The 12,077-nt window shown below is 41.0% G+C and overlaps 1 protein-coding gene across 5 annotated transcripts in view; it reads right to left on the bottom strand.

The window, feature by feature from the left end:
• DISP1 (dispatched RND transporter family member 1) overlaps positions 1 to 12,077 on the bottom strand; it is an 89,767-nt gene that overhangs the window by 35,638 nt on the left and 42,052 nt on the right. Inside the window, exon 3 of one of the 5 annotated variants that reach the window (XM_065058547.1) lies at positions 11,804 to 12,007. The exons of 3 other annotated variants lie outside the window; for them this stretch is intronic. The gene's annotated coding sequence lies outside the window, so the exon portion shown is untranslated. Of the gene's footprint in view, positions 1 to 2,725; positions 3,030 to 11,803; positions 12,008 to 12,077 lie in introns of those variants that run through there. One more of the 5 variants, XM_065058550.1, reaches the window with a different exon arrangement.

The raw sequence follows: 12,077 nt of genomic DNA, 5'->3' as shown, positions 1-12,077 counted from the left end.
CGCAGACCCATCAGCTACAAAGCATCACAGTTCTGAGAAGAACAAAGTCTGAAAAAACAAAAATGTCTTTTCATGTGAAAAGCTCATCTAGAGAAGTTGGATTCTAAAAGTAATGCGGTCTTGAAATAAGCAACATTTAACAATCCCAGTGCTACCTATTAAGTCTCCTTCCAGATGAAATATTGTAATGGACTTTTTAAATGCAGCAAATGGGTTACACGGTCTCAATCTGTAAACTCAGTTAAATCCTCTCCAGGTTGGGTTTGCTGTGCCAGCCAGTGCACAGCCACTCTCAAGGAGGGTTTTCTCCTTCTTCATATCACCAAAATTCTTTGCATCTTTGCTTTTTCTCAGTGCTCGCAGGAGTAACAGGTGGTGCCTGGTGTTTCATACTGGCTTTTATGGGAGACGTCTAGTTATCTATCATTGCAATGGTCTTTAGCAAGTCAAACAGCTTTTTAATGTTTTATGGTTGTTGATCTCCATTTTGGCTCTCAGCTAGACATTTTTCAAATTCTCCAGCTCTTACTCCTATGCGTTCATGTGTGGTGCTTGGTTTCTCTCAATACCCTGATTCTTGCTTTTCCATTTCAGCTCTTCACCACTAGGTCTTCCCTGAAAAGCTCCTATTTTTGAGAAATGCCATTACAGTCAGTTTATTTTCTGCAGTCTATAAATACCCACTCTCTCAATTAATGTCTCCCAGCTAACAAGCAGAATTTCAGCAATCTAAGTACTTGTGGCATGCAGCAGTAGTTAGAAGACAATTATGAAGCAGAGAAGACTTTCAGAAGGGAACATTTCCCCTCCTCCATTTCATAGCGAGCATTTCAAAAGCCAGCTTGCACTTCCATCCCTCTGAGCAGCCTGGGGGGCTGGGAAGCTGCCCCGTCCTCAACCTGAGACTCCAACAGTTCATTTCCCACGTCCCAGGCTGGCCCTTGAATGGCAATTCCTGTGACAGGGAGCTTCCAGATGTCACCGGGCCAGGACCACAGCTCATGCTACAAATGGGGACTACAGAACCAGGGCTGAAAGTTGTAACATGGACTGGCTCACCGGCGACAGCTGTGGGGTGAGGGAGCTGGAAAAGGCTGTGAAGGACTGGGGGGTGGGGGGGGGGGTATTCTCCAGAACTTCAGAAACAGATTTTGCTTTGCTTTTAAGCTGAATGTACTTCTCCTGGCACAAACAGTGAAACAACAGCAGACCATTTACAGAAATCATTTGCAGGGCTTCAACTAAATAAATCAATTGCAGCGTTTTAACTACAAAGCCTTTTAAGAGTCAGAATTCATAATTAGTAGAATTAAGCTATAGATAGAAACAGCAACAAGAAGCCATGAAAAGTCTTTTCCAGAAGTTTTGTATGATCCTAAAACTTTAACTAAAAAAAAAAAAAATAAAAAAAATTAAGCATATCTATGTAGGGGAAATGGAAAAAAAACATATTAAGACAAAAAAGCTTCAAATATCAGAGTTTTGGAAACTGATAAAGTTACAAACAAATGATTAAAACATAACATACTACAAGGGAAAAAGAAGTGCCTCATTCTGGAAAGCAGGTATACCTCAGCACAGTTTAAGAGCATGGAAAGCTGTTAGAAAACCCCAACTGTGCTTACAACTGGGTTACTGTCATCACACTAAATCTTATTTACACAACAGACTGACTTTCCATTACAATATGAAAGGCATTTAAAGTTTTGTAATTGCAAATATTCTGATCCAAAATAGCTCTAATTCTGCTTACAGGGGGAGGGGGGTAATGGAGAAAAAAAATGTATCTTTCTGGATGTGAAAAAAGTTACTTGCTTTGAAAGTTCCACACGTTTTTATTTCATCATGCTGTGGGATTAACAATTCAATTATTACAGCTGTAAAGGGACACAAAAGCAACACACTTTAGGATAAAGTTCCAGCTATGCTTACCATCATCCTGGATATATTAGCACTATGTAAGAGGTTAAGAAACCTCTCAAGCATCTGTTTAGAAGCACATCTTTTGTTTTCTGTCCAAATTTGAAAGTTATGTTTGAACATTCGTAAAGAATCTGTCACTAATTATGGCATTTTTCCCCTCATATTTTAATAGAGGCACTAACATAATTTTACCACTACTGTATATTAAACAAGCTAAGCACTCGGTGAGAACACCAGGGCACATCAGGCAGGTCGGCAGTCACACCTATTTGATAAACAAGGAGCATTCCTTGCATTTAGCTACAGAAGAAACAGCAAAGTGGTTTTACACTACCAGTCCAACAATCATTTTCTTTGAAAGCAGCAACATGCAAGAATTGATTATTTTTTTTTACCCCTCTTCATTTCTGAACTGTACATCGGTTTTAAATCTCCTATTTGCTGGGCCATGCTCTGAAGGCCAAATGATAAACCCCAGATCCCACCTTTATAATATCACATCTGTTGAAATAGCTGGATCTCAGGGGTGTCTTTTCTTTCTCACCCACTCTTCAGCGCCAGCAGGGTCCCGTTCTAAGCTGTCCAGCATATCTACCCAGCTGTAGCCTTTTACAAGCCCAGGAGTCTACTTGCATTACAAAGCAGCGTTTTAGTGTAAATAAACTGAAGGTACACAATAGTCTCGCTTAAACCTACATCTTAACGCGTTCTGAAAGCCTAAGTTGTTTCAGCTGTAACCTAAGATACGCTACGGGAACGCACGCCAGATTTCGAGCAACCCAAAGTAATTCCTAACACTCACCAGAGCCGAGGCGCAGATCTGGAGAGAGCAGCCCCCCCTCTCGTGATCCAGGTATCTCCCGCCTCCGCGCCCGCTCTGCCCGCAGCCACCCGGGAGCCGGGACCGCTTCGCCGCTCGCCGCAAGAACGGCCCCGAGCGAGGAGCGAGGAGCTGAGCTGAGCCGAGCCCAACCGAGCCGAGCCCAACCGAGCCGGCTGCTGCGGGGCCGCCCCTCCCCGCGGCAGGTCAGGGAGCTGCCAGGGACCCGCCAGCTCCTCCCCGCTGCTGCGGGAGCCCCCGAGGCCGCTCCCCGCCCCCTTTGATCTGGTTCGGTGAAGGCTGATGCGGAGATTAGAGCCGCGCTTTGCAGCTCGGTTGGAGCTGTGGGAGCTGGGGGGTGCCGGGCTGGGGTTCGGGCTTCTCCCCGCCGGTGGACGTGGGAAGTACACGGGACATCAGGTCTGCTGAAATGTAAAAAAATACGGGGAAGGTAGCATACTTAAGACAGAAACCTAGTGTCACTTGGGGTGTTTTTCAGACTCACTTCAGGGAGTTCAGTGGGCCCCTCAGTTCAAGAAGGACAGGGAACTGCTTGAGAGAGCCCAGCACAGAGCCACGAAGATGATGGAGTGGAGCATCTCCCTTATGAAAAAAGCTGATGGAGCTGGGTCTCCTTAGTTTGGAGGAGACCGAGGTGAGACCTCATTAATATGTATAAATATGTAAAGGGTGAGTGTCAGGATGGAGCCAGGTTCTTCTCAGTGACAACGAATGATAAGACAAGGGGCAACGGGTATAAACTGGAACACAGGTGGTTCTATCTAGATTTGAGAAGAAACTTCTTCTCAGTGAGGGTGCCAGAGCACTGGAACAGGCTGCCCAGGGAGGTTGTGGAGTCTCCTTCTCTGCAGACATTCAAAACCTGCCTGGACGCCTTCCTGTGTAACCTCATCTGGGTGTTCCTGCTCCGGCAGGAGGATTGGACTGGATGATCTTTTGAGGTCACTTCCAATCCCTGACATTCTGTGAGTCCGTGATTCAGTCCTCCTGAGTTCCTGGCAGTGTGTCTTGTCCCTCAGGCCCAAGCTCTGACTTCATCGTTTGGTTGTCAGGCATTTCTGACAAAGTATTTCTGCATAGCTAAAAGTCACTGACACTTCAACAACAAAAAAAAACCAGCGCTTCTCCCTGTCAGATTTTAAGATATTTGAACCTAAAATGCTTTTTCTTGAGCTTCCTTCACACCCGAACACTTGAGGACCTGGCAGTCCAAAAGCAAACATCTCATCATACTCCTCAGAAACATTTTTTTAAAATACTTTATAAATACAAACTGAATTATTATAGACAATTAATGAAAAAAGCTGGAAAGCCCATGAGCAGAGAAGAGAGCCTGGTCACTTACAAGTCAAAATGAAAAAAAAAAAAAAAAAAGACAGATTGCGAAATTCTGGGGATATTTAAACCCTCAGTTCTAGGACCCCAAGAATAAAGCAACACGTCAGGTTTAGAACCAGCTCAGTATTAAGGTGGGGAGCACTGTAATGACTCAATCTGCAGAGCTGTATTATGAGGAACTTTTAAAAATACTGCTATGGGAAAGACCACAAGCTGGTCTCAAGCTGCTGTCCCAGGGTACGCTCACACTAACTACTGACCCACAGATGCTCACGAGCCTCATGTTTTGGGAGGTGACTCCTGGTTTTTCCTCGGCTCTGGGTATCTCATATGCAAACCTCAGAACTGGCATTCTCTTGGAACTGGTGTTGTAAACCAGTCCCCTGCCACACCAAAGCAGGTCACAACCCACCTGGGGCTGGGATTTTGAAAGAGCTCTCTTGCCCCTCCACTGAAATACAGGGCTGTTGATTTCAGGGTCAAGTTGAACTGGTTGTAGCAAAAGGAATTTCTCATTTACAAGCATCTTTACTCTTCGTAAGGCAAAAAAAAATCTTACCAAAGGAAACACTGGAGCTCAGTTTCCCTCAGTGTGACCTTAGAACTATGTACCCTAATTCCCTAATTTTTTTACACCAGGCAACTTTGCTGCTCATTGGATCTGGTCTTTAACAGATGGTCAGAGAGTGTGCTGTTTCCCCAATTTGAAAGGGAAACAAAAAACAACACAAAATAAAAATAAAAAACCCAAACAAACAAAATGCAACACACAAATCCAAACAACAACAACACACCCAAACACAAAACAAAACCCCATAATCAAAAAAGAGTGTTCCTTGTCTTTCTCAGTTTCAACTGGAAAATTTCACTGGCACCAGCTGCCCCATCTCCACCTCCCACACACCATCAACATCCTATCTAGAACATCGCCTTTTTAACAGAAAACTTGCTTTCCATCCCATGTAGAGCCATTCAGTGCTAGTGACTTGGGACAGTTCTTATACAAGAAACTCAGATATATTTACTGAATGAAACAGCAATATTACAAGCCAGGTAACTTTTAACTATGATTCAAAATGGAAGTAGGACCACAATACAATATTCACTTCCTGAATCTCTGAAGCATATAATATATGCCCAGAAGCAGTACATGAGTAATCTCAAAGCTACTTCTCCAAATGCACAAAACTCTACGTATTCTTGAAAAACCAATTTACTAGCACAAGTATTTATTAAATATGTAAATATTACTGTATATAATTTCACTGCAGACATTATATCACTTGTATTTGCTAACCACCTCAAAGAAATGACAATAGGCACATAGTATTTCCTCATTGCTTTGATATCTAAGAGGAAAAGTACTATAAAAATCTAAAGGATTAGAGGAAAAGTACCATAAAACTCTAAAGGATTACAATCAAAGCTCTTTGATTATATGTACTGCACAAAATAGTGTCACAAAATCTTAGCACATCAACTTACTGCAGATACTTTGTTTCCAAGGATGATGTAAAATGAACGAATAATGTTTGTTCACAAAACAATTCCTGTTGAAATTGGATTTAAATACTGTATTGTATGTTTGAATGACAGACTTGTAGTCAGTTATTGCCTTTACAGTATCTGAAAAGCACAGTCAGCACTTTGAGTGCTGAAAAACCTTTCCCTCACGCTACGCTCTATCCCTGCAGAGCCTTAATTGTCCCCTGACCCACCAGCACACCTCTGGCTTTGACATCTCCATCGTACACCCTTTAACATCCATTTCTGTACTACATTCAACTTCTAATGTTGCTGCTTATCTCACAGTTCGCCTCCACTGATATCAGACAAATGCTGACTTCTTCATTCGTAAGCGATTAGGAAACACAGCTGAGCTCTGTAGCACAAGGAGTGCAGGAAAACTGGGGTAAGGTGGAAAAGGACTGAATCAAGGCAGTTCAGGGATGTCACATTTGATCTATGGAAGGCTTGAGAAGATAATTGAGTAACAGTCTGCTCTATCCACCACCTGGCAATGCATATATGCAGGGAATCCACAGGACATCTGCACTACTGGTTCAGCCTTGGTTTAAGTCAATATCATCCTCAATCCAGCAGGATGTTCCACCTACCTATGGATCTACCAACACATTTTACAAGCAAAAGAATTTATATAATAAAATGACATCTCAAAGCTTCACTATGCATTAAAAAGAAAATGAGCAGAATAAAATTTGACTATTATGCTATCTTGAAGATTAATTATTCTTTTTAGATTTCACAGATTACTTAAAAAAAAATTGTGATTTGAACTTCAAACCCTTGAAGACAGACATGCTACTCTGGGCAAACAAAAGTGCTTTGCATGTTCTGATCAAAGAAAAGTCCTTTAAACTTAGAAAAATGAGCAAAACGTGTCCTATAACTTATCATGACAAGCTGTTTTTTTAACTGAGATTTTAAAATAACATTTTTCATAGTATGCTTAAAAAAATCAAGTAGCAGTAAAGACACTAAAGAGTTTCCAGAATTCTATATACAATCCTTAGGAAAAAAATACTGTTATGATGATAAAAATGAATTACAGTTTGGATAATTTTTTATTATAAGCTTAAAAAATTGCAGCTTATATTTGTATTTACAAAGTACAGCTGACACACTGTTGCAACATATGAAGTTTGGCCATTCTCTCTTTTCAAACAAGACAGAAAGAGTTGCAATCATTGGTCACGACCCTTTCATAGTCTTTCCTAGAGGGAACACACCAGGCAACGCCACTGGGCACCAACCACTTCTGCTGGCTTTGGCTCCTACCAGCTGTCCCCTTTCACTGCTGCAACTATTTTCTGTACCTTTTCCGGGCTGGATGCCTTCACATCCCTTCCTGAGCTTACTGTGACATTAATCACAGGTTCTTCTTGCCACAGGGGTGTCTTTTAAAGAGAGAGAGAAAGATTTGGAAGAAGCTGAAGGACTTCAACAGTGCTGGATGTTAATAGGAGAGCTGGTGGTGATTTTGGGTGCTCTGGGGACAAAGTGATGCTGAAGGACTGTGCGAGCAGTCAGGGAAAAAGCGCAGAGGTTTCTGAAATCCTTCAAGGCCAGAGAGCAGACACCAGAGATGCTCAATAGTTAATGAACTGGAGAGAATAAGGGAACGTGGAACAGAAGCCAAGAGCCATTTAAAGGGTAAAACGACAGAATGAGTTCTGTACATGGCACGCTTACTCTGCAAGTATTTTATTATAGCTACACTGAATTTTTATTACAATTCCTATCCACCTACAGAACTTCCTGACTGGTGTTTTTTTCTTGGACACAATATTCTCATTGCATCTTAGCTGGTATAACACAGTACTTGCAGTAGGCAATTTACCAAATGCCATATAAAACAAACAATGCAGTGGGAGAAATATGGTAGGGACCAACTACTTATTTACTACTTCTCATACTAAAGTATATTTTCATGCAACACTGGAGGTAATGCTCAGATAGCAGCAGCTACTTTAATTACTCAGAGGCACAAGGGGCACATATTGGGATATCCCAGACTATAGCAGTATGCAGGACACGTCAGTAGCACAGTACTGAGCAAGTTAATTGGACTGAGTCAGTCTGATCCATCAGAGACTTCTAGGTCTAGGCTGCCACTGATTGTGTCACATCTGACAGTTTTGCAGATATCCAAGTGCCTGCATGGTGCTCGAGTGCAGAAATACACAAACACATAAAACGGACTTAGCCAAGATTACGGCCACACAAATGTGAGTTGCCTGCTCCTAGACCCAAACTGAGCCTGGAAACTGAACAGCTGTGTTCACAAGGCATCACCCTCAAGATGGAAACTCTCAAAAGTGGCATGTGGCAGCCTCAGAACAGACAATGAAGTTAATTCACAGCCTCTGTTACCCATCCAGAGATAAAAGAGAATATTGTAACGGATAACAAAAGCATCCAGCAATGAAAAAAAATAGTGCTTAGAACTGTGGGTTTATTTCTTTGAGGTACAGGATGAAGTGAATGAAATATAAGGTATTAAAGGTAAAAACTCACAGCCTCTTACACTGGCACTCTTCTATATACTCTTCCCCCCCAGTGGTTAGGGAAGACAAACCTTCATATAAATATAGGTAATAGTTAAGCAAAACTGATTTGGTATTATCATACATGTACAGCGGAAGCCTAAAATACTGATATTTCAGTTTTCAGACTGCTAGCTCCACGAAAATGAAACATTGTCTTATCAATAGATGTCATGAACTGGCTGTCCGTCTCCAGTTTCCACTCATCCAGACTTCATCACAAAATCCATCATAATTGATACAGAATTATAGAATCATTACAGTTGGAAAAGACCCTCAAGATCATAGAGTCCAACCATAACCTAAACTAACTCTGGCAATAAACCATGTCCCTAAGAACCTCGTCTAAACACCTTTTAAACACCTCCAGGGATGGTGACTCCACTGCTTCCCTGAGCAGCCTGTTCCAATGCCTGACAACACTTTCTGTGAAGACAATTTTCCTAATATCCAATCTGAATCTTCCCTGGTGCAACTTGAGGACACTTCTTCTCATCCTATCACTTGCTACTTGGAAGAAGAGCCCAACACCCTCCATGCTACAACCTCCTTTCAGGTAGTTGCAGACAGTGATAAGGTCTCCCCTCAGCCTCCTTTTCTCCAGGCTGAACAGCCCCAGTTCCCTCAGCTGCTCCAGACCCCTCAACAGCTTCATCACCCTCCTCTGCACTCTCTTAGTGTTTCAATGTCCTTCTTATGATGAGGGACCCAAAACTGAATACAGGATTCAAGGTGGGGCCTCACCAGTGCTGAGTACAGTGGCACAATCACTTCTCTAGTCCTGCTGGCCACACTATTCCTGATACAAGCCAGGATGCTGTTGGCCTTTTTGGCCACCTGGGCACACTGCTGGCTCATGTTCAGCTGCTGTCAATCAATAGCCCCTGGTCCTTTCCTGCCAGACACTTTCCAGCCACTCTTCCCCAAGACCGTATTGCTGCCTGGGGTTGTTGTGACACAAGTGCAGGACTCAGCACTTGGCCTTGTTAAACCTCATACAATTGGTCTCAGTCAGATGATCCAGCCGGTACAGATCCCTTTGTATGGCCTTCCTACCCTCCAGCAGATCAACACTCCCACCCAGCTTGGTGTTGTCTGCAAACTTACTGAGGGTGCGCTCAAAATCTCTTCATCCAGATCATTGATAAGGAGATTAAACAGAACTGTACCCAATACTGAGGCCTGGGGAACACCACTCGTGACCAGCCGCCAACTAGATTTGGCTCCATTCACCACAACTCTTTGGGCCCAGCCCTCCAGCCAGTTCTTGATCCATCACAGAGTACACCCAAGAAAGGTTAAGCATTCAGTGAGAATAGAGCATGAAAAAAATCTATAAGCCTTGCAAAGCAGTCTTCTCCAGCACTAGAGACAAGGGAAATGTTCAACATGATTGCTGATCGTGCTCTATTTAGGTCTTTTAAATAAACAAAGAACTTCTGGCTTGTAATTGGGAAATTTAAACCCTACACTACATTCAACAAAACAGATACCAACACATTCTTTTAATATTCTGGAAACTGGACATTTAAGGTCACATCATCTTAAATAACACTGAAAGTCAGAGCAGAAAAATAAATTTCTGGGGGCAAAGAGGGTCTTTCATTGTCCACAAAGCGCCTAGAACAATGTGCTCTCAGTCCCTGGTGTAATTAAAGTCAGTTCAGTATGATATTGCAAACAAATACAGCAGAATTCTAAACTATATCCTTTATTGATTTTTTTAAAAAGCTCTCAAAGTATGATACTGACATTTTCTAGTTCTTTTTCCTTCAACTGAAACAAGACACTCTACAACATTTTAACTTTTTCTAATTGAGATCATGAGGTTTTAAGCCAGGTCATGTGAAGCTTGAGTTTTATGAAATATAAGACTGTTTTGTTTCATCTGCTTACAGAACAACATCAGTTTAATGATTTTTCAGTGAAAATCTATTAGAGAGGATCTTACTTTGCTTGTTTCCAAATCACATGTATTCTGAACCAAAGTCCATATCTGAGGCTCCACAGTAACTTAAGACACAAGTCCTGAAAAGCTATTAAGTTTAAAAAAAATCCCCACATTGAAATAAATTATTTACAGTACTAAAATAAAAAACAAAGTCGCATATTAATCATAAAAACAAAAAAATCCGATTTATTACTCTGAAAATGCTTTAATATGAAAAGTTTGTAAGATAGTTTTATTAGCCTCTCAAATAGTTTTTGGATACTAACAGAAAGAAAATTTGTTGAAATTACAAATAAATCTGGAAGAACTGAATATCTATACTTCTGATTTATCTATAGATCTCAGTGTTTTGAAGGAATTTTTAATAGCTTGTCTTCAGTTGTAACAGTTTTATTCTCTAAACAGAGCACTCCAATAATAAGTTACATTAAAATGCAGCTGCATAAACATGTTTACACACAGTTACATGTTCTCATTCACATTCCTTTCTCACAGGTGTACCTTTTCCACTATGAACTAACTACATTTAAGTGCATCTTACATAAGTGCACATATGTATAATGTCACTTGTAAAATAGTCCAGACTGACTAAAGGGAAAAACTAACAGAATGCTTTTCTGAACATAAAACAAACAAGTGACAAAACCCAGTAATTCCGTCACTTGTACCACGACAGTATTTAAATTATAACCACTATCCTGATGTTACAGTGAAAGTGACTATTGTAGTATAATTTTTTTTCCAAGTGACAGGAGAAATGCACTTTACCAGTAGTGTTACAGTAATTACCATATTAAAACTAACTTGTCTATAGCCAAAGAAATAACAAAAGGACTGAATTTCTCCCATCCTTTGGAGGCCTTCATATAGCAACAGTCCAGAAAACACAACTACCACTATTTCTATTTCAGCTAGAAAAGCAAAAGAAAAGTCACTTCTTCAGATTCATATTCTTAGTTCAGGAAACAGCAAAGTCTTCAAAGCTAAAGGATTCTTTCAGAACACTGAAGTATCAATTACTTTTAAGATAAGGACCATTGTTTTGCACTTAATTCCACGGAAACTAAAAATGCACATGCATAAGTATTGGCATATAATATGTGCACAATATAAACACATGCAAAACTAACATTATGTTGCAGATATCAGAAAAATCATCCATTTTGTTGTTCATTTACTTTCACAGCTGAAGAAAGAAGGTTCTCAGTACTCAATTAAGAGCAAATCAGGTGATGACTGTAGTTTTGAAACATTTCTCCCTATTGCAAGTTCTCCTACCCATTGCAATTTTAACTTTCAGCCTAGTGTGCTGTTCCCTTGGCTTAGTAAAAATAACAGGAGAGGAAAAAAAAAAAGCTACCAGCTTCTTAATTATTTGTTTTTCCAAAGGATTTTCAAAATTAACTGCCTAAGCCTTCAAATAATGCATGAAAGAGCTCCCTGCCTTTTGTGCACAACCCACCTCATACTTCACCTTTGCTCATTAGGAAAGTGAAATAACCACCAAAGTTGATTTTTTTTCTTCAGAAAAAAAAATAAATCGAAGTGTTTGGAGTAAACAAGCATTGTTAGAGCCCACAGAGGAGCTTTTATGTGATGTGAGCTTTACTGACACACTAACGAAGCCCTAACAGACAAAGCAAGAGAAAACACTATTTGAGCACCAAGTCAGTGTTTGCTCACCAGGCTGCTTGCCTGCCAGCTGGTTCCCCAAGCTCAGCTCCTGCGAGGTGAAGTCAATCTCCTCTGGCCGTCTCTTAGCAAACAGATGTGAGCCTGGGAATTCCTCTTCCATCCAGATAAATCAAGAACCAGACCTTTCACAGCACCAACCTCCATGGCTTTAGAAGGAGATGTCAGAATTCTCTGGGACCCTCCGATTTCACACTGTGTAGAGTAACCTACAGTTACTGCCCATCATACACAAGTCACAATTTCCAAAGCTATTTACTAAAGT

The sequence above is a fragment of the Columba livia genome, chromosome 3 (assembly GCF_036013475.1).
Source record: "Columba livia isolate bColLiv1 breed racing homer chromosome 3, bColLiv1.pat.W.v2, whole genome shotgun sequence".
NCBI classification, from domain to species: domain Eukaryota; kingdom Metazoa; phylum Chordata; class Aves; order Columbiformes; family Columbidae; genus Columba; species Columba livia.
Note: the sequence above shows the minus strand (reverse complement) of the source record. Positions and strands in the feature narration are given on the sequence as shown.